The sequence below is a fragment of the Lingula anatina genome, chromosome 2 (genome assembly GCF_051362555.1).
Source record: "Lingula anatina isolate TDL-2025a chromosome 2, LinAna3.0, whole genome shotgun sequence".
Taxonomy (NCBI): Eukaryota; Metazoa; Brachiopoda; class Lingulata; order Lingulida; family Lingulidae; genus Lingula; species Lingula anatina.
In genome coordinates, this window is record NC_141768.1 from 30716355 (window position 1) to 30738775 (window position 22421).

A 22421-nucleotide genomic window follows, 5' to 3' on the forward strand; every position below is an offset into this window, starting at 1 on the left:
CAATTGTTGTTGTATTATGGGAAGACATTGAACACTATAACATCAATAATTGCTGTTGTATTATGGGAAGACATTGAACATTGTGACATCAACAATTGTTGTTGTATTATGGGAAGACATTGAACATTGTAACATCAACAGTTGCTGTTGCTGTCACGGGAAGGTGTTGAACATTGTGACATCAACAATTGTTGTTGTCTTATGGAAAGACATTGAACATTGTGACAACAACAATTGCTGTTGTATTACGGGAAGACATAAGAATGGGTGACTTGTTGAGTGTTATTTTCATTTCCACTTGGCGGTAGCACAAGCATTTTTTATCTTTCACATATTGGCATTTTCAAGGTGTGACTGAACTTGAATACCTTTGCAAATCACATTTTCTGAAAATCCTTGATATATTTATATTCTATTCTTAAAAGTTAATTGTTAGTATGCTGTTTAGCATTATGTAATATTGAATCAAAAGTGAATGAATGAGTTTGGGCACCGCCTCCATAGTGACCATTAAAAAAACATGTCACTTAACATGTCTTAAACATACAGGAAAGAAACATAGGACTAAAATACAGCTGGAGTTGGAAAACCAGTTAAATTGGCTTCTTTTTCTGTTGTACATTTTTGTGAATTTTTTATATTTCACATATTGGCATTTTCATTGTGGGACTTACAACTCTGTGTCTGTACATATTGCCATCACCTGTGTCTGTCGTCACTGACGTCACTGCCATCGCCGTCACCATGCACTTTCAGCGTAAACAAGATAAGTGGAAGACAGTTTTACTTTTTGGCTTTATATTTACAGACCCAAGTTTGAAAATCAGCATGATCGGGCCATTATTTTAGCAGTTATGCTGTTTTTTCACTTTTCAGCATATATTCAACACTGTAAACACATTTCAAGACAAACCGATATACCTATTGTCATAAAACTCACAGGTTAATCAATCTTACTAAAACGCAGGTCAAGTATAAAAATCAGCATGATCAGGCCATTATTTTAGAAGTTATGCTGTTTTCTCACTTTTCATCATATATGCAACACTGTAAATACATTTCAAGAAAAACCAAAAGGCTTATTAACATGAAACTCACAGGAGTGCTTAATCTTACTAAAATAAAGGTTGAGTTCGAAAATAAGCTTGATTGGTTCAGTTTTGATGCAGTTATGCCTTGTTTTGTTTATAAGTGCTTTTACCTTAGATTCAATTCTTAGGCATGTTTACAGTCTCAATATTGAACTAATTAGATATGTATAACTGTTCTTTTGACAAATTTTTCATCTTTACACTATTGTTAGTTGATTACATAAAAATGGTGTTAAACCTGTATTAATCTATTGTGTTATTAAGTGTCAAAAATGGAAAAAAAAAGCAAATCATTGCAGTTTGCCAGATTCAATCATTTACTATGTTCAGAATCTAAGAATGGAGCAAACCGAACATTTAACATTGTTCTATTGATATTTTCTACATCTCAGCAATTTTCTCAGTTGATCATTAAAAAAGTACAGTAAATTAGTTGTTTTATGTAAAAAAAAGTGTTAAAATAGAAATAAACCCATTTCACTACAGTTCTGTCTTGTTTACATTTTGGCAATTTCAAGGTGTGACTTTGAAGTTCCTTAATCCCTAAGACCTTTGCTAATCACATTTTCTGAATATTCATAAAACTTCTATTTTATCATTAAAAATTGATAGTCATTATGCTGTTAGCATTATGCAATACTGCATCAAAATTGAAGAAAACTCGATCTATTCTAATCACTGCCGCCATAGTGCCCATTAAAGAATAACCATGTCACTCACTCTTCTCAAATTTACAGGAAAGAAACATGGGCCTTAAATGCAGTTTCATTTGGAAAAGCAGTCTGTTTAGTTAATTTTCCTGTAAGTTTTTTAATGAACATAGAATTTTTTACATGCTGTCACTTTCAAGATGTGCCTTTGAACCTCCATGGGCTGGAAGACCTTTGCCAGTCACATTTGCTCAATATCCATATGCCACTAATATTTTACTATTATAAATTGATAGTCATTATGCTGTTAAGCATTATGTAATATTGTATCTAAATTGAAGAAAACCCAATTTTGGGTGCTGCTGCCATCATGTCCCTTATAAAAAACAATGTTACTTATGATTGTCAAACTTACAAAAAAGAAACACAGGACTAAAATGCAGCCTGAGTTGGAAAAGCAGTCTAATTGACTTCTTTCACTGCAACGTATACATTTTAGTGAAACATTCTTTTTTATTGTATTGGCATATTCATTGTGGAACTCAGAACTCCCATTGGCATAAAGCTGAATGGGAGTCAAATTTTCTACATGTCCATGTTATTTAAAGTCAATAATTAAAATTGCTCATAATTTTTCTCTAATTTATTATGTAATTTTACATCAAAATTGACACAAATTTTCTCTGTGCACTGCTACTGCAATCATTATGAAAAGAAAACTGTTACTTATTATTTTAAACTTACAAGAATAATTTTAGGCTTGACATGCAGCTCAAATTAGAAAGCCAGCTGAATTGATTTATCATTTATTATAGCATTAATGCAATTTCATAAATTTTCATTTTTCTCATTCTGGCATTTTCAAAGTGTGCACTTGAACTCTCATGGTCCTGAAGCCTAATGGTTGTTACACATTTTACTTACATCGGTAATAGCTGTTGAGCTTAATTAAAATTTAATGTTGAATTTGCAGTTAAGCATAATGTACCTTTGCATCAGCATTGACAGTAGCATATATGTTGTGCATTGTTATTTTCTACTTTTTGTCTGTACATTTGACAGCTTTGCTGCCTTGTTTAAATGTTATTAATAGTAGATAATTGGTAGTAATTATACAGTTAATCAACATGTAATATTGCATCAAAATTGACAAAAAATCTACTTTGTGCACTGTCACAAATGTAATGAAAAGAAAACTGTTGCTTATTATTATTATTTTATTTTGCAAGAATGATTCTCTAGGATTGACATACAGCTCAAATTAGAAAACCACCTCTATTGTATTATCATTTTATTGAATTTGTACAATTTTTTGTGAAATTTCATATTTTACCTCTGCCAAGAAGGTTATATATTTGGTTCCGTTAGTTTTAGTTTGTCTGTCTGTCTGTCTGTTAGCAATTTTACAGAAAAAGTTATGGACAAATTTTGATGAAATTTTCAGGAACTGTCAGAAGTGGGCCAAGGAACAGATGATTAGTTTTTGGTGGTGATCCGGATCATTAACCAATCAGTATAATCAATAATCAAAAAACTAAATCATTATAGAATGAAAATTTAGGGGTCAAACGGCATTGGGTGGAGACTTTGCTGCTTTGTTTTGTTTTACTTTCCATACAAATTCACTTACTCCAGCTCGCGGTACAATAACCGAAGGCAGTATCACGTCTCTGATCCTCTAGTAGGGTACTTGTGAATGCTTTGCCCTTTTGTATGTACTCTATTTGGTGGAAATAAGTCATTTTGCAAGGCTAGGAATTATGCTAGCACGGTCTCTGTTAGAAGTTGACTTATGAGAATATATATTTAAGAAAAATGAAAGCTCATTGATATATTCTTATCTAGTAAAACGTTAATTCACGGGGCAAGTCTAGTGGAGTAAAGGAAGCACACTATCCTACAGGTCCTGCACTCTGCTGGCTTAAAGTTTAAAATGGGTGATTATTGGAAAAGGACAGGATAACATATTTTCATTATTAATTTAATCATATAATTTCAGAAGTAAAACAAACAGTCACGCCCATACCCCCCCCCCCCACACACACAAACACGTACACCATTGCCACATTCTAACAGATACCTTAGCTTTGTAAAGTCTAAAGATCTATAATTTCCCTTTCTTTCAAGTTTTATGAAAATTGGCTAAATGTAATAATTTTAATGTAATCATTTATATATTTTCAGGCTGCAATGTTTCGTAAGTCCATGATGAAGAAGACATTCCTTGTGATTGGCCAGAGGTAGCCATGAAGTATTTAGAAAACTCTTTGAATTCCAAGAAAAAGAGGAGGTAGGCTGAAAGTGAGCTGTGATCAATAGCAGAGATGAGGAAAACGCGATTAACAGAATAAATGGAAGCGGCGTGGCGGACAAATCTGGCGCTAGAAAGATGGCTCTTTACGGGGCCAAACAAAGACTGGTAGTGTTTGTGTGGTACATCATACAGCACTTTTTTTGTCAGGGATGGTGAAATCAGGTGCACAGAAGCCACAAGGATTTTCAGGTAAATATTAATTTAATACGTACAATATATGTGTGCCTTAATTTCATTGATCACCCAAACTCAATGTAGAGGTGCAAAGAAGATTGCAGGTATGCTCTTAAAATGTTTCATGTACATATTGCAAAATATATTTGATTATTATAGCGTCCGACATGAATAAGTTTGTATCAACGTTTCACTCTCTTGGGACCATGAATGATAAAAAATCGTAACTGACCAATACTGGTATGGAAAGCGTATTTTTGACTTGCAAGGCCTTTATCCCAATTTGATGCTTTCTAACACTTCATGCACATAATATACCATCCAAATTTCGCTTTCTCTTAAATTTGGGCAACAATGTTTAAGTGATAAAAAAAAATAAAAAAAAATTAAAAACTAATGTCACTCTAAATCCATTCCATTTTAATTTTGGATAATAATCCTGTAAATTGCACTTCTATATTGGGTGTGGGTGAGATACATAAGTTAGGCTCCTGTTAAAAACACTATTAATTTTGCAGGCACACCTTTTTAATATTCTCCCTTCCTTTTTGATCATTTCCAAAAACTGAATACCTTTCTTGTGTGCTAAATTTGAAATTGTAGTACATTTCATAACTATCGAATAATTTTGTATGGAAAGCCTATTTTTGACTAGGTAAGTCTTTATCAAATTTTGATGATTTCTAACATCTTATGCACATAATATACCACCCAAATTCCATTTTCTCTTAAACTTTGACCACAACGTATAAGTAAATTGAAATTCATGCTTACAGGATAACTTTTCGTATTTAGTTATGATGTCTAGTATCATTCATATTAAGTAATAAGAAGCGCTTTAAAAATGATTCTAACAAATTTAATGCTCATGCAATAATCTGTATAATCATTCCCAAAGATTGAACATTTTCCTGGCATGATAAGCCTAAATTGTTGAACATCTTAAAAATGTTTAATGTGCAGATTCCAAACTATATTTTATTAGCGTCCGACATGAATAAGTTGATATCGACGTTTCACTTTCATGGGGCCATGCATGATAATATAATTCGTCGTCTCACCCAAAAAATAAGCATAGTGGCCGTCACGACTGCACAACGTCCAGCTGTTTAACAGTCTACTCACTTTGAAAATAGCATCATCACTGATTTTGTCCTTACATTTAATTTTGCAAGTATAACATTGTAACAAATGTTGACAATTTTCAATATAAAACAGTTTCTTGTTTTGAATCACTTTCATTTGCTTCTCACTGATTATTAAAAAACTTGAAAAATGCACCATACTGATAGATAAGCATTTATAACTTAAATTCACTCGTGATCCGAATATAATATCTGAAATGTGAAACTAGCATAGAATCACAATATATTTGGCGATCAGAAACATGAACATTTTTTGAGGAAAAAATTACGTAGTATTGAATATGATGCAAACCCGTAGCATTACAATTAAAATAGTTTTAAATTAGTTCATGTTTAATTTATCATCACTTAATCACTAAGAAACATAACGTAATGCAGCCTTAATGTTAGAACTAAATAACCGGAATGCTTTGTTACGTAATGTACACAGCACAAAAAGTCAATTTTCAGCTCTTTTACTCTTCAGGAAATGGGTCTGAATATTCTCTTTACAAGCCTTTTCAACGGTGTAAAGCTCTACCGGAAAGGTCAGGGTCTACGGGTTTACTACCCTTTTATGCCCAAGCTTAAAATTGTAGTTGCACTATTACTACGTCTTTCTGATCAAGTATAGGCGATTTTTTACACGTCTTTATAACCCTTTTCCGATGAAGTAAATGCGATATGAGGTACGTCATTATAACCCTTTTCCGATCAAATAAAGGCGATTTTAGGTAAGTCTTTACTACCCTTTTCTAATCAAATAGTTTTTAGTTATTTCAATTACTTATAGCACTGATAATGTTTCAAATTCATGTAGCATTTCATTTAATGAGATTTAATGAATTATAGTAATTTATTGCAAAAAAAAAAAAAAAACAATAACCATTACAATGCAGTGGGAATTATGTTTATAAAGCGCAATACAGCTACTATATTTCACAAGTGGAAAGTAATCTTACACTTATTAATGTATTATTTTGTACACTCATTATACGCACACCCTAAACAATAGCGAATACCATTAAAAATTTACCTAGTAAAATAACTACGCAAATAAATATGAACCACATTTAAATACGACTTTCCAGAACAAAATCTAACCAAAAGTACAATTATAGGAATGTCACAGATTCATAAGTAGTCAGGCTTTTTCCATTATTTATCTGACATCTGGTAAACATATGATGAAAACGAAAACGACTACTGCTTATCCATCGACTTAATGTATTTGCAGAGAGTGGCCGCTCGTTAAATAACATGCCAATTATGTGTGCCCTAATTGCCCAACCCCGTTTTAAAAATTACACTCATTAGGTATTTTTGTTCACATTAAGTAAGGCGATGAAGCCTAGCTTCCAGGGAAAGATGAAATATTGTCACCAAAACCTCTACAAAATGCGTAGGCTAAAGAAATAAAATAACATTAAAAATATGGGAAAATTAAAAACAAGAGAAACGCAACACAACATGTACCTGAAATATCCGACTAACTTTAAGTATTTAATTAAAATCAAATAAATGCTGCTCAAATTCTAAGAGAAAAATGTACTTTCATAATAAATCTATAGAAAATACAGCTATTTATTGTACCACCAGCGTAGGCGCTGGCGGTACACATGGTTTTAGTCCCGACCCGTATGTTCCGCCGGCTCCTGCGGCTCCTGCGGCTCCTGCGGCTCCGCCGCCAAGTCACCGTTACCGCTTCTCCTCCTAGACGGTAAGGGCCTCCATACCCATCTCTTGGATTTAGGTCACCTATAATCTCAACTCGTTCCACGTAAAATTTGGGCTTTGTCGGTATTGGGGTCTAGGTGTGGCACTCATTGCAATGCACCCTTGTCCAAAAATGGCAAAATTAAATGCTAATTATCTCCCCTACAGAAGGAATTATGGGAAAAATTTCTACAGACAGCTTTCCAAAAGTCATATGTGTAGATTTCAAATATGCCCTTGGATTTGACCTTTGACCTTTATTTTAAGGTCAAACGGGCCAAAATTTTCAAAAAAACAAAATTTTTGCCGAAAAAAAAATTATTTGCGGTCTTATTCAGACACCACACAGACTTAACTAATAATATTAATGGAAAGTGTTACCCTTCAGGTCATCTTTCATCTCCGTGAATTTGGGGTCAATCGGTGCATTTTCACGGGAGTAGCGGCCATAAGATATCGAAACTGAAAACTGTCTCTAATTCGGGAACCGTTAATGCTAGACACCCATTCTTTTTTGCATTTTGTAGAGCATGTAAAGCCCAACACTGGAGGTGGTCTCCGTTTTTTTGTATTCCATACGGTTTTCGAGTTACGCTGTATCAAAAAGTACATATTGGTGGTGAAAGCAAAATGTGCAGTACGGTAATGGATAATAAATTTTGAACTTCGGAAAAATAAAACATAAGGCTTGGCAAAGCAGACAACTTGTGGTCAAAAATGACATTATTTCAACAAATTTGAACATCTGGAACTTCAGAGCACCTCCCATTTCAAGAATTTTGACCAAAATGACCTTTTCTTTATTTTAATTAATTTTTTTTGTAGGAAATTTATGGCACATTATGGTAACTCCAAAATTATAACATTTAGTCCCTTATATCTCCAAAACTGGCAGAGATAGGTCCATAGTTACTATTGAACTTGAATAGGAAGTCATATACTGGCAATCTAAATGTGACCTTAAAATTGACCTTTGACCTACTTTTCACCATGAACTGAACTTTGCAAATTTTGCTTCCCATTTATCTCCAAAACTTGCAGAGATAGGTCCATAGTTACTATTGAAGTTGAATAGGAAGTCATATACTGGCAATCTAAATGTGACCTTAAAATTGACCTTTGACCTACTTTTCACCATGAACTGAACTTTGCAAATTTTGCTTCCCTTTTATCTCCAAAACTGGCAGAGATAGGTCCATAGTTACTATTGAAGTTGAATAGGAAGTCATATACTGGCAATCTAAATGTGACCTTAAAATTGACCTTTGACCTACTTTTCACCATGAACTGAACTTTGCAAATTTTGCTTCCCTTTTATCTCCAAAACTGGCAGAGATAGGTCCATAGTTACTATTGAAGTTGAATAGGAAGTCATATACTGGCAATCTAAATGTGACCTTAAAATTGACCTTTGACCTACTTTACACCATGAACTGAATTTTGCAAATTTTGATTCCCTTTTATCTCCAAAACTGGCAGAGATAGGTCCATAGTTACTATTGAAGTTGAATAGGAAGTCATATACTGGCAATCCAAATGTGACCTTAAAATTGACCTTTGACCTTCTTTTCACCAAAAACTGAACTTTGCAAATTTTGCTTCCCTTTTATCTCCAAAACTGGCAGAGATAGGTCCATAGTTACTATTGAAGTTGAATAGGAAGTCATATACTGGCAATCCAAATGTGACCTTAAAATTGACCTTTGACCTTCTTTTCACCAAGAACTGAACTTTGCAAATTTTGCTTCCCTTTTATCTCCAAAACTGGCAGAGATAGGTCCATAGTTACTATTGAAGTTGAATAGGAAGACATATACTGGCAATCTAAATGTGACCTTAAAATTGACCTTTGACCTACTTTTCACCATGAACTGAACTTTGCAAATTTTGATTCCCTTTTATCTCCAAAACTGGCAGAGATAGGTCCATAGTCTCTATTGAAGTTGAATAGGAAGTCATATACTGGCAATCTTAAAGTGACCTTAAAATTGACCTTTGACCTACTTTTCACCATGAACTGAACTTTGCATAGTTTGCTTCCCCTTTATCTCCAAAACTGGCAGAGATAGGTCCATAGTTACTATTGAACGTGAATAGGAAGTCATATACTGGCAATCTAAGTGTGACCTTGAAATTGACCTTTGACCTACTTATTATCATGAACTGAACTCTGCTAATTTCTTTCTCTTTTAACTCCAAACCTGGCAGAGATAGGCCCATAGTTACTATTGAAGTTGAATAGGAAGTCATATACTGGCAATTTACTGTGACCTTGGAATTGACATTTGACCTACCTTGCGATGAACTTAACTTTGATTGTACCATTTTTAGTAACATATATATTTTTTGCATATTTTGAAAATTCTTGTTGATTGCATTTTTACAGCTTGTCAAGCACAAGACTGGTGGCTGTGTTCCTTATTTTGTATATGTGGGGGTCTATATGAATGCGCTTGCTCCAGCTGGTGGTACAATATTCGGAGGCGGTATCGCCTCTCTGATCCTCTAGTTTCTTGAGGTGTGTGAAACGTTCATCTTATTTACCGTGATTCGTGAAGCACCCCATTCACCCGACTTGTGAATGCAATTGTTTATTCTCCGCCCTTTGTGAAACGAAGACATTATACCCGGTGATACTTGATTTTCAGGATATTTTTAAAATGCCTACTATCAGTGAGATAATAATACACTGTGATTTGTGTATTGATGATATAGCTTCCCGCGTACTGTGGTCATCACCCTCCCCAATTGGACTTTCAAGATTGGGCCTGAATTAAAACATATCAGTTTACTTGGGATCACAGCAAAATAATATACAAATATATGTTCAAATATAAGAAGTACTGATCTCATTGTAATAACAATATATATAAAAACAGTAAGTAAAAATCAATCACCGTAAAGGAGATATATTAACATTTTTCATGTAGAATACCGTGATATTATCTAATCTACAACTGTGGACTCAAATCGTCCTTGCGTGTAAATTATTTTCCACACATCAATTTCAGCACTACTTTAGCCTGGCAGACCCCCGCGTCAGATATTTCTGCCGTTGCCCCTTTCAACACCTTCCCCTTGTTCAGTGCTTCTATCGCCCTTTCCTTTTTTCCAGTGCGGTGTCCTTCTTAACGGTCTCTGTGAAGATAAAACGAAATGATATCAAAATATAATGTGTAATAACGTATTAAACATAACTGGGTAAAGGGAACAGCATGTCTGACTAAAAAAAATCAGAGAAAGTATCAGGATTGAGAATTACAAGAATGCATGTACCACTACAACATGGAGAATGTAATAAAAATCAAAGACTTGGTAATTTATCAACACACATTGAGAATCAATTATCAAAAATGAAAACAAATTAATATTATGAAAATAACTAAAGGAATAAAACCACTTACTGTCTTCATCCTCTCGTTTTCCTGTACATTTACTATGTTCTCTGTCTCCGTGGCTTTCTTCACACCACACATCATCCTCCCCTTTGTAGTTGCGATTTAATATTCGTTATTTGGGGGTGGTCGGCTCATGTCTTAGTTAAACTAACTCTTATCATAATAACACGATGCAGGACTGGGCCCTGGGGACGTGTGTTTTGACAGCACCCCGATTAAAAGCTTTGAGATTGCTTTTGGGACGTAAGAGTTTAGATTGAAGTATAAAAGTCCCTTAGATGCGCTATCACGTGTTTGTGAAGAGATGACAACGGTGATAGAACGTGTCCATCTTATAATTCTGATTCGAATTATGTTAGATAACTATTTATTGCCGTATTCAATATTATCGGCTGTTGTTTCACTTCGGTATGATGTGAGAGAGGTGTCTCGCCTCTGTATGTGTTTGATCTGAAGGGCCGACTGTACGAGATACGCACAGTGCGGCGGGGGAAACGAAAAAAGGGGGGGGGTTGGACTGGTTGCAGAAAGCGCTTTTCGGTCAACAAGTGACCTTCATCAGCTGCAGAGTCCTGAAAAAAAGGGGGGGACTGTGCTTAAACAAAGAAGTGAGAAACCAAAACACTTGGTTTAAGCCTTCATCACCGCGGTTGGAGAGAGGTTACATAAAAGATTAAGTAGCTTATTGGCCACCATGCTGCTTGTTATACTGACCTCAGCTCATGAGTCATCTTTCGACCATCTTGTTTCAATGGTACTGCATGTGAAAACTGTGTTTATTACTGGTAGCAATCCCCATACAAATACAACCGAATCCGGCTGTCATCTAAAGCAGGCCTGTCCTTCTCTGTCAAAGCCCAGAACTTATAAACAAAATAGCCGTTTTTGACTTGCGGCGATTTACTTATTTTCATGTGAAAAATGAATTTCTATGGAGAAATCAGTATATTGCGATATGATACATTTTCATTATCAGAAACCGTGTAAAAGTGACACATGATGCACGTTTAATGTGCAGTGGTTCTTCACTTACGTGGTTTAACCACCCCCTTCTCTTCGTCACCCACTGTGAGCAAGATATCATCATCAATAGAAAAGTACTCCTGTTATATACGTATTACGGCACATCATACTAATAATGTTTGCTATATATCAACATATTTATCGCTGCTTAACCTTGCAAAATAACAATGGTCTTATAGTTATTCAGTTTTTCAAGCAAGGTTTTTTATGACAGCTAGTTTAGAATTAATGGTTTACTAATGGTTCTAGACACGGTCTATTGAGCGAAATCTTATCGCGGGATGTACTACGATCAGTTGTGGGGCAATACTTATTCAACAAATAAAAAAAATGTTCTCATTCATCTCCAGTCAACATTGGTATTACAGTATTTTTGTTTTCGTCTTTTAGCTGGATGAAATATTGAAGGTGACCGTGAAGTACATTGTTGTTAGTCGGGCTTTGTTAAAACTTCCCCGGCCACCAGCGCATAGAGTGACACATCTTTATCCTTTTTTGTTTGTTCTCCGCTCAGTGTTGATTAAATATTAGAACGTTTAACGGTCACCCGCTGGTTCTTCCAACTCCCTTATTAATTAAAGATTGGTTGCACCACTACACACGCTGATTCAATGCATAAGCACTACATCTTGTCCATCAGTGTAATAGACTTAAGATCTATTTAAACTGCCGCTGTCTAAATCGCGATCGTCAAAGGAATCTTTATTAATACACCTTATTAATTGAAAATATAAAAATTAAAAATACACTGACTGTGTATTATGATTTCAGTGAAATGATTTTTACTCCGCAGACACCTTAAAACGTATCCTATAAAACCCAGATTGTAAGTGCAAGTGTGATTAACAATTTCTATAGTACAAGCGACAAGTTAAATGCTAGTCAGTTATGTGTCCGCTAATTGACTTGCATTGCTGCAACCAGAGTTGCATTATTCAAGGCCGCAGCCAAACTTTTAATAATCAAACAGCATGGCCTTTGACCAAGTCTTATTCATTATAATTAGTACCACCAGCGTGTACGCTGGCGGTACTCATGGTTTTAGTCCCGACCCGTCTCGTACAGCTCCGCCGGCTCCTGAGGCTCCTGCGGCTCCGCCGGCTCCTGCGGCTCCGCCGGCTCATGCGGCTCCTGCGGCTCCGCAGGATGGCGTGGGATACAAGTCACCGTTACCGCTTCTCCTCCTAGACCGCAAGGACCTGTGTCCCCATCTCTTGGATTTTGGTCACATATAATCTCAACTTGAACCCCCTGGGTTTTTTGTCTCAGTCGGTGCATTGGCCTGGGCGTGGCGCTCGTTGTAACGCACCCTTGTCAAAATTTTTGAAAATTCAATGCTAAATATCTCCCATACCGAAGGAATTATGTGAAAAATTTCTACAGAGCGCTAACCGAAAGTCATATGTGGAGATTTCAAATATGCCCTTGGATTTGACCTTTGACCTTTATTTCAAGGTCAAACGGGCCAAAATTTTCTAAAAATGGGAATTTTTTGCAAAAAAAATTATTATTTTTTCAGAAACTTCACAGGTCTAACTTATGATATTATGGACAAGTGTTACCCTTAGGATCTTCTTTCATATTCATGAGTTTGGGATCAATCGGTGCATTTTCACGGGAGTAGCGGCCATTAGATGCCAAAACTGAAAACTCTCTCAAATTCTGGAACTGTTAATGCCAGAGACCTCTTGTTTTTTGCATTTTGTAGAGCTTGTCAAGCACAACGCTGCAGGTGGTGTCTGTTTTTTCTTTTCGATACGGCTTAGGCATTGTACTATATTGACAGTTCAACATCCAATATTTAGTGGTGAAAATAAAATGTTAAATACTACAAAATTAGCAGAGATACGCCCATAGTTACTATTGAACTTGAATAGGAAGTCATATACTTGTTATCTAACTGTGACCTTGAAATTGACCTTTAACCTACTTTTCATGATGAACTGCACTTTGCAAGTTTTCTGATTTTTATATCTCCAAAACTGGCAAAGATATGCCCATAGTTACTGTTGAACTTGAATAGGAAGTGATATACTGGCAAGCTAACTGTGATCCTGAAATTGACCTCTGACCTACTTTACACCATGAACTGAACTTTGCAAATTTTCTAGCCCTTATATCTCTTAAACTGGCAGAGATACGCCATTAGTTACTATTGAACTTCAATAGGAAGTCATATACTGGCAATCTAACCGTGACCTTGAAATTGACCTCTGACCTACTTTACACAATGAACTGAACTTTGCAAATTTTGGTTCCCTTTTCTCTCTAAAACTGGCAGAGATATGTCCATAGTTACTATTGAAGTTGAATAGGAAGTCACATACTGGCAATTTACTGTGACCTTAAAATTGACCTTTAACCTACTTTTTACCATGAACTGAACTTTGCAAAATTTTGCTCCCTTTTATCTCCAAAACTGGCAGAGATAGGTCCATAGTTACTATTGAACTTGAATAGGAAGTCATATACTGGCAATCTAGGAGTGACCTTTAAATTGACCTTTGACCTACTTTTCATCATGAATTGAACTTTGCAAAATTTGGTTCCCTTTTATTTCCAAAACTGGCAGAGATAGGTCTATAGTTACTACTGAAGTTGAATAGGAAGTCACATACTGGCAATTTATCTGTGTCCTTGAAATTGACCTTTGACCTACTTTACACCATAAACTGAACTTTGCAACTTTTTTAATGCTTATACTTTCAAAACTGGCAAAGATATGCCCATAGTTACTATTGAACTTGAATAGGAAGTCATATACTGGCAATTTACTGTGACCTTAAAATTAACCTTTGACCTACTTTTTACCATGAACTGAACTTTGCAAATTTCCATTCCCTTTTATCTCCAAAACTGGCAGAGAAAGGTCCATAGTTACTGTTGAACTTGAATAGGAAGTATGCACTGGCAATCTAACTGTGACCTTGAAATTGACTTTTGACCTAATTTTTATGATGAACTGCTTTTTGCATGTTTTTTGGCCTTTAAATCTGCAAAACTTGAAAAGAAATGCCCATGGTTACTATTGAACTTGAATAGAAATTCATATACTATGATGTTGAAATTGACTTTGACCTACTTTTTCACCATGAACTGAGCTTTGCATATTTTCTTGCTCCTCATATCTTCAAAACTAGCAGAGATGTGCCCGGTGTTGCCCCTAGGTTTTCTCTTTTGTCAGCATATATGCACCACTGACAACACGCTTTAAGGAATAGGCCTTTTGTCTAGAGAATCACAGGAGTGATCAATGGTAGGAAAATGCAGGTCAGTTAAAAAATCTGCTTGATTGTACCATTTTTATTTATATTTTTTGGCATATTTTGAGAACTCTTGTTGATTGCATTTTATAGAACTTGTCAAGCACAAGACTGGTGATGGTGTCCCTTTTTTTTTTTTTTGGGGGGGGGGGTCCATACGAATGCGCTTACTCCAGCTGGTGGTACAATATCTGGAGGCGGTATCGCCTCTCTGATCCTCTAGTTCATTGCAATTTTATGGAAATAATGACCATGCTTTAAATATAGACTTTGATATCGCTTCCAAACAATCTGTATTAATTTAAAATGGTTTTTGAGATGACTGTGAATTGGACTGGATTTGATAGATCAAATACAACTTTTAGGGATAAATCAGCAAAGAGAAATGATGAATAACAAAATATGATAAGCCCTCGGGGGAAGCTTCCTCAGGAGAGATGTTCTTATGATCGGGATGATCACGCCTTTCGACAGTATATACATGTAGCGCACCTAAGATAATAAAATGAAATTTTCAAAAGAATTAACAATATAAATCTTTCAGTTCTATTGAAATCTCATGTTCTTAAATGTCAGTCAAAATCCAATAACGACCGTCACATAATACCAAGGCAGGACCCCTGCGGAAAAACGTTGTTCAGTCACGTAGAAAGACGAACGAGATTACGCCTGTTGAAAGGCCGTGTAAAAGAGAAAGGGGTATTCCTGCGTGGAAAAACGTCATTCAGTCGCGCGTTGAAAAGGCCAGCTTGCACTGTTCCGACGTCATTCCGCGGAGGCTGAAAAATGGGAAAGATTTGTTTTTGTGCTGTGGTAAAGACATGGTAAAAATTAAAATTGAAAGTAAGGTAGATCGGTTGTTACATGTTCTAACGTTCGAATTTTTCAATTTTTTTTTATGTAAAGAGGCATCCAAGTACATTTAAATTTAGTAGAAAAAAATTATGGTCACCGGCCAAATAAGAGAACTACGCTAAGTTGAAGTGCATTACACCCTGCGTGACGCACTAGTCCCCATTCAAACCAATGGGAAAATGGTTTTTTTTTCACTAAAAAAGTTTTTATCATTTTCTAACGTTCGAATTTTTTATCTTTTTATTTTTTGGTTTGCGTAGAGAGACATCCATGTACATATAATCTGTCAATATGTTTAACAGTTGAAGTGAGTATACCAGCTATTTTCAGATTTGTCATACTGATGCAAAGGTGTAAGCCATTAAATTTACAACAGATTTATTAAAGAGGGAAATACGTCATGCATGAGAAAATAGTTTATTGACGTTGTTATTTATTCATGTAATGAATATAACATGAATGTGACATCGTAAACACTGTGTTGTCAAGTAAAATGAAGCGTCTGATACAAAGTATCAAACGCAACATTCCATGCTTGCTTGCAATGCCTTTAGTACACTTTGTTTACACCATCTATGTTTACAATGCCAAGTCGAGGTCAGAAATGCATAATTTTATGAATAATATTACGCAGTTTCAATTTTGATTAGTGAATTTTCTTCAAGCTGTATGGTTATTCTCTGATCATTTGAAGACACTACGAAATATTTCTCATGGGAAAATCATTTAAAGCTTTCCAAGTACAAGTAAGTGACGTCACGATGCACTTCGATTTTCGTCGAACGTTCTACCTGAGAATATATGCAACCGCTTTGATTGTAATTTACAAGACTTATTCTTTACATAATGTAGAACCTACGTACAGAATTTGTTGGCTTTAGCTGTCGTACTTCTACAGTGCCCATTCAAATTTGAAAATGATCTATTTCGATTTCTTGAAGGCCAAGTCTATAAATGCTCTACAGTTGTTGTATAGAATCATTGTCGGCAAATGTTGTCGAAAACCTATATCGATCGTACTGAGTTAAAGACAAGTTGATAATGTTTGTTTATCTTTTAGATAATTGTTTTATTTCCATAAATTGATAAAACAGACTGAAATGTCGTTAGAAATGATTGACGATGCGCTGAAATTGCACAAGTCGTCAAATTATGTAACGACCGATCTACCTTAAAATTGATATAGGCTCTAGTCAAATATTGTTGTTCTATATACGTTTAAAAAATGAATATCACTCTAAATCCATTCCATTTTAATTTTGGATAATAAGCCTGTAAATTGCAGTTCTATATTGAGTTTGGGTGAGATACATAAGTATAAGTTATGCTCCTGTTAAAAACACTATTTATTTTGGGGTCCTACTATTTAGCGGAATCAAAAAAAAAAAAAAAAAAAAATGAATGGAATCAACAATAATTACCTATTTATGTAACATTTTAAAGCTTGTTTCAATTAGAATACCACTTCTAAATTCATCTGATGCTTGTTACGCTGCAAAAATGATATTTTGTGTTAGTTTGAAATCAAAAATAGATGCGACTTGAGTTGACACAGATACTGATATGCTTGTCACATCGGGATATCTAGGTCAACTCACAAAATTCAGTTCATTTCACACAAAAAATTGCTCTCTGTGCAACTTATATTGTTCTCATCATTAATATTTTCATGCAATTTAGAAACTGTCAGTGTTAATGCCAACATACATGATGCCAAAATTATCAGACACATCTCATTGTTTTCATTTATCCATGTCTTTTCCTTTTTAAAACTGTGCTTCCATACTTAAAACTTGAATATAAACCATACATGCATAATTTCATCCCAACAAGCAAGAATACATATGTTGTACCCAGGTCAACACTGTCCTTAGACCTGTAATTTCACTACAATGAAATGTTTTATATAATAACTAATGAATACATTTTTTAAGGTATGTCTTCTTTGTTCATTTCAGATACAATCAAGCATGGATGTGGAGAAACAGTTGACTCTGATTGCTGTTTCCTCCTCTGACGATGGGGATTTCCTCTTTCTAACTGAAGAGTTAGAGGGGGAAACAGCAATGAGTAAATAAATTGCTGAGGGACTCTTCTTAATAACAAGCGCGGAGGGTATAACAAGTGAATTGCCCATGGCAATACATTATGCCTCAATTAGTGAGGACAAGATCGTCAAAGCAGGTAAAGATGGGACATGTTTCCATTTTATCCAATTATTACAGTTTCAAAACTATTATCAAAATACAAAATGTAAGTTATATATTTATATACAAAGTAAATTACATCAGTTACTCTACTGTTCCTTTTGGAGTATAGTACAATGCTTTCTCAGTATGTATGTAATAATTAAATGTTCATAAGCCCTTCATGCATCTGATTGTTGCTTTTTTTTTAATCTACAGAACTCTACTTCCCAACTGAAACTGAAATTTCCTAATGGTAAGTTTCTTTTTTATCATCCTAAATTTTAAAAACAAAACTATCATAGTACTTATTCTTTTTTTATTTATTTTTATTTTTGCACAAATTTGGTTTTCTTTGCCACACACCTGCCAAACCATATTTTTGTTTTACTATCAATTTAATAAGTAGATTTGTTTGGTAAAGAAACAGGTTGCTTGCTAAAATCACCATGATCAGTTAACATTTACAGTGGATATTATTTTTATATCATTTTTTTCACACATTAACATTTTTAGTGGCTTACATATCCCATAAAACTGGATCACTTGCTACTTTAATGTCCAATGTAAAAAAAGTAAGATGGTAAAATGATTAAGTAACAAAACATCAAAGTAAACCTTAACATTATTTGGTGCTCTTTTTGCTGTCATGTTTCAACATTTGTCAGTTTTGCTGGTTTGTTTCCTGTATGGTGTCTGTGTATTTGTCAGCTTTGCTGTCTAGTTTTCTAAATTACTATTAGTCATCCATTTTCTCCTATTATTGCACTTTTGTTCACTTTTATGAAATGATACATATTATATTGCAAAATATATATATTTATAACTGTCATATTTTAGATAGATGATGAAGGCAAGGACATTTTCATCGTATCAGAGAGAGTAGTTGTTCAAGAAGAAATGTGTCTTTTCACAACTAACTTATTGGATGACATGAAGATGGAGAAAAGCATAGCTAAATTGTTATTTGATACCATATAAAAGTTAGTACGGTACATACATGTACTTATATTTACATGTATCATCCTGACCTACCCTAATTCCTCATGCTCCTCATCAGTAATAGAGTAAACCAGCAATGCCATCACAGTTTGGAAATTAAATGGACTATGAAGAAATAAACTAGTGTATTTAACGTCTCTAAACATAAAGAATTTGATGGCACATAGTTTAAAATAGTTCTGTTCAGAAGGTTTGTGTAAACATGTTAAATTTCAAGATCAGTACTAGTGCTACTAATTTCATGCATCAAGTTATGAACAATTTGATGTATTGCAGTTGTAAAATAGGGTAAGTTTTAGCCAGTTTGGAGACTGAATATGAGTAGATTTTTTTATTAATAGAATCTTTATTTAGTGCTATTTTGTAATTTTACATTCAATAAAGTAACTTCATTAAGATTTCCAGTATAAATTCTTAATAATACAGTAAAGATGGCCAGCTACATCTGTGTTAAACTAAGGTATTTAATTGGTGCAAATAGTTGTTTATTTATTTTCTAGTCAGTTAAAGAGTGTTATAAAAATGTGTCACAATTTGGATATAATAGGCCCATGAAGAAAATATGTTTTCTGTTTAAAACATTTAAAATTAAAGAATTGATGGCACATAGCTTGTTAAAATTGTTCTGTTGGAAGTTTAGTGTAAACATGTTTTCTAATTTCCAGCATGATTTTTTTAACAATACAGTAAAGATCATCATCTTCATCTGTGGGTTAGACCAATGTCTTAAATTGGTGCAAAAATTGTTGATTTCTTTCCTTCTTAAGAGTTTTGTAAGAAGTTTCAGGTCTTTTGTTTGTCTCATTGTTTATGTAGTATCGTAAGTGAATAAAACGTGTGTCACCTACATCTGTCCATATCATCATCATTCAGCACTTTCATTGATAACATGTTAAGTGGGAAACTGTTTTACCTTTTGTCTTTAAGCTTGCAAAAAACGGTGAATATTCATAAAATACCGGACAACATCAAAAGTCAGTTTCATCACGTTATTTTTGTTAAAGATAGGCATTTCTTGTGAAATATTTCATTTTCCACATATTAAAGGAGTTACTTTATATGCCTGAAGACCTTTGCTTGTCACATTTTCTAAATATCTATCTTGATTTATTGAATTTATACAATTTTTTTGTGAAGTTTTCATTTTTCTCATACTGGCATTTTCTAAGTGTGAACTTGAACTCTCATGGGCCTGAAGCCTTATAAACCGCTTTATTTTTTGGCTTGAAACTTACAGAACTGACGAATATACATAATACGCAGGTCAAGTTAAAAAATCAGCATGATCAGGCCACTTGTGTAGAAGTTATGCTGTTTTTTTTTCACTTTTCAGCATATATGCAACACTGTAAACACATTTCAAGGAAAACCGATGGGCCTGTTATCATTAAACTCACAGGATTGGTCAATCTTACTAAAATCAAGGTTGTGTTCGAAAATCAGCATAATCATGCCATTATTTTATGTTATGCTGTTTTTTCACATTTCCTCAGATTCAATTCTTAGGCAAGTAAATAGCCTTATTATTTAACCAATAAGTTAGGTAAAAGTGTTTGTTTGATATTTCCTGCATCTTTACAACATTGTTAGTTGATTATGTAAAAATAATGGTAAACTTAATATCGTGTATTGTGTAATAAAGTTTCAAAAATGGAAATAAACTCATATTATTGCAGTTTGTCAAATTCAATCATTCACTATGTTCAGAATCTCAGAATGGAGGAAATTGGACATTTAACACTGTTCTATTGATATTTTTCCTATCATCAATTTTCCTAGTTAATGGAATATTTTTGTTATTTTTCCTAGTTTTTTTAATTTTTCATTTTTCAAAGTGGTATTTTCAAGATGTGACTTATCATTACCATTCACCGATCTAGAGCCCTGTACTGTTACTTTGTAACATTTTCTGTATTTTTTAACTCATAAGAATGATTCTTAGGATTGACATACAGCCCAAATTAGAAAAACAGCTCTATTAAATTATATATATATATATATATATATATATATATATATATATATATATATATAATTGTTATTATTATTTTTTTTATTGAGTTTAAGCAATTTTTTTGTGAAATTTTCACTTATTCTCATTTTGGCATTTCCAAAGTATGAACTTAAACTCTTATCAGCCTGAAGCCTTAGGGACTATTTTCAGACCCTATTATGCTAACTGTGGGTTGATCTATCTCCAAGGGAATTCTCGCTAAATTGCAATCAATGTAAGTGGCTTAGCTGTTCTACTGAAACTGGCACGCCAGAATCCTAAGCTGCTTAAGCTGAATACAATTTAGTGAGAAACCCCTTCGAGTTGGATTGATCCTTGTAGATTGATCTAGGTATGGGAACGCAGTCTAATGCTTGTTACACATTTTACTTCCATCCTAATCCACTGTTGCGCAGAATTAAAATTTGATGTTGGCTATACAATTAAGCATAATACATAAGTGCATCACAGTATACTATTTTCAGCTTTTTGTCTGTACATTTGACAGCTTTGCTGCCTTGTTCATTTTTCAGCATATATGCAACACTGTAAACACATTATAAGGAAAACAGATAGGCCAATTGTCATTAAACACACAGGAGTGGTCAATCTTACTAAAACGCGGGTTGAGTCCGAAAATCAGCATAATCGGGGCATTATTTTAGAAGTTATGCCATTTTTCACATTTCCTCTTATTCAATTCTTAGGCAAGTTAATAGCCTTATTATTTAAATAATAAGATAGGTAAAAGTGTTTGTTTGACATTTCCTGCATCTTTACAATATTGTTAGTTGATTATGTAAAAATTATGGTAAACTTTTTATTGTGTTTTGTGTAATAAAGTGTCAAAAATGGAAATAAACTCATATTATTGCTGTTTGTCAGATTCAATCATCCACTATGTTCAGAATCTGAAAATGGAAGAAATTGGACATTTAACACTGTTTTATTGATATTTTCTCATCTCATCAATTTTCTTAGTTGATCATATAAAAATTGCAGTTAACTGTTTATTTTGTTTTATGTTAAAAAAAGTGTTAAAAATGGAAATAAACCCATGTCAGAACAGTGCTGTCTTGTTTACATTTTAGCATTTTCAAGGTGTGACTTTGAAGTTCCATGGGCCTGAAGATCTTTGCTAGTCACGTTTTCTGAATGTCCATGTTACTAATATTTTATTATTAAAAATTGATGGTCATTATGCTGTTAAACATTATGTAATGTTGCATCAAAATTTGAAGAAACCCATATTTTGGGCACTGCTCCCATGATGACCATTTAAGGAAAACCATGTCACTTACTGTTCTCAAACTTACAGGAAAGAAACATGGGACTAAAATACAGCTTCAGTAGGCAATGCAGTCTGTTTGGTAAATTTTTCCGGCAATTAAACAGTTTTTTTGTGAAAATTTAATTTTTCACATGTTGGCATTTTCAAGGTGTGACTTAGAACCTCCATGGGCTTGAAGACCCATGCTAGTCACATTTTCTGAAAAATCCATGATACATTAATTTTATTATTAAAAATTGATGGTCATTATGCTGTTTACGAAAACACAATTTTTGGTGCGCTGCCATGATGACCATTATGGGAAAACCATGTTACTTATTACTGTCAAACTTTCAAAAAAG

The 22421-nt window shown here is 34.1% G+C and overlaps 1 long non-coding RNA gene across 1 annotated transcript in view; it reads left to right on the forward strand.

Annotated features, from left to right (window-relative positions):
- The window catches only part of LOC106170156 (uncharacterized), a 37078-nt gene that overhangs the window by 9178 nt on the left and 5479 nt on the right, over positions 1–22421 (forward strand). The window contains exons 4-7 of the long non-coding RNA XR_015332828.1: positions 3926–4244; positions 17567–17792; positions 18014–18050; positions 18635–18777. This is a non-coding gene — a long non-coding RNA (uncharacterized LOC106170156). The remainder of the gene's footprint in view (positions 1–3925; positions 4245–17566; positions 17793–18013; positions 18051–18634; positions 18778–22421) is intronic.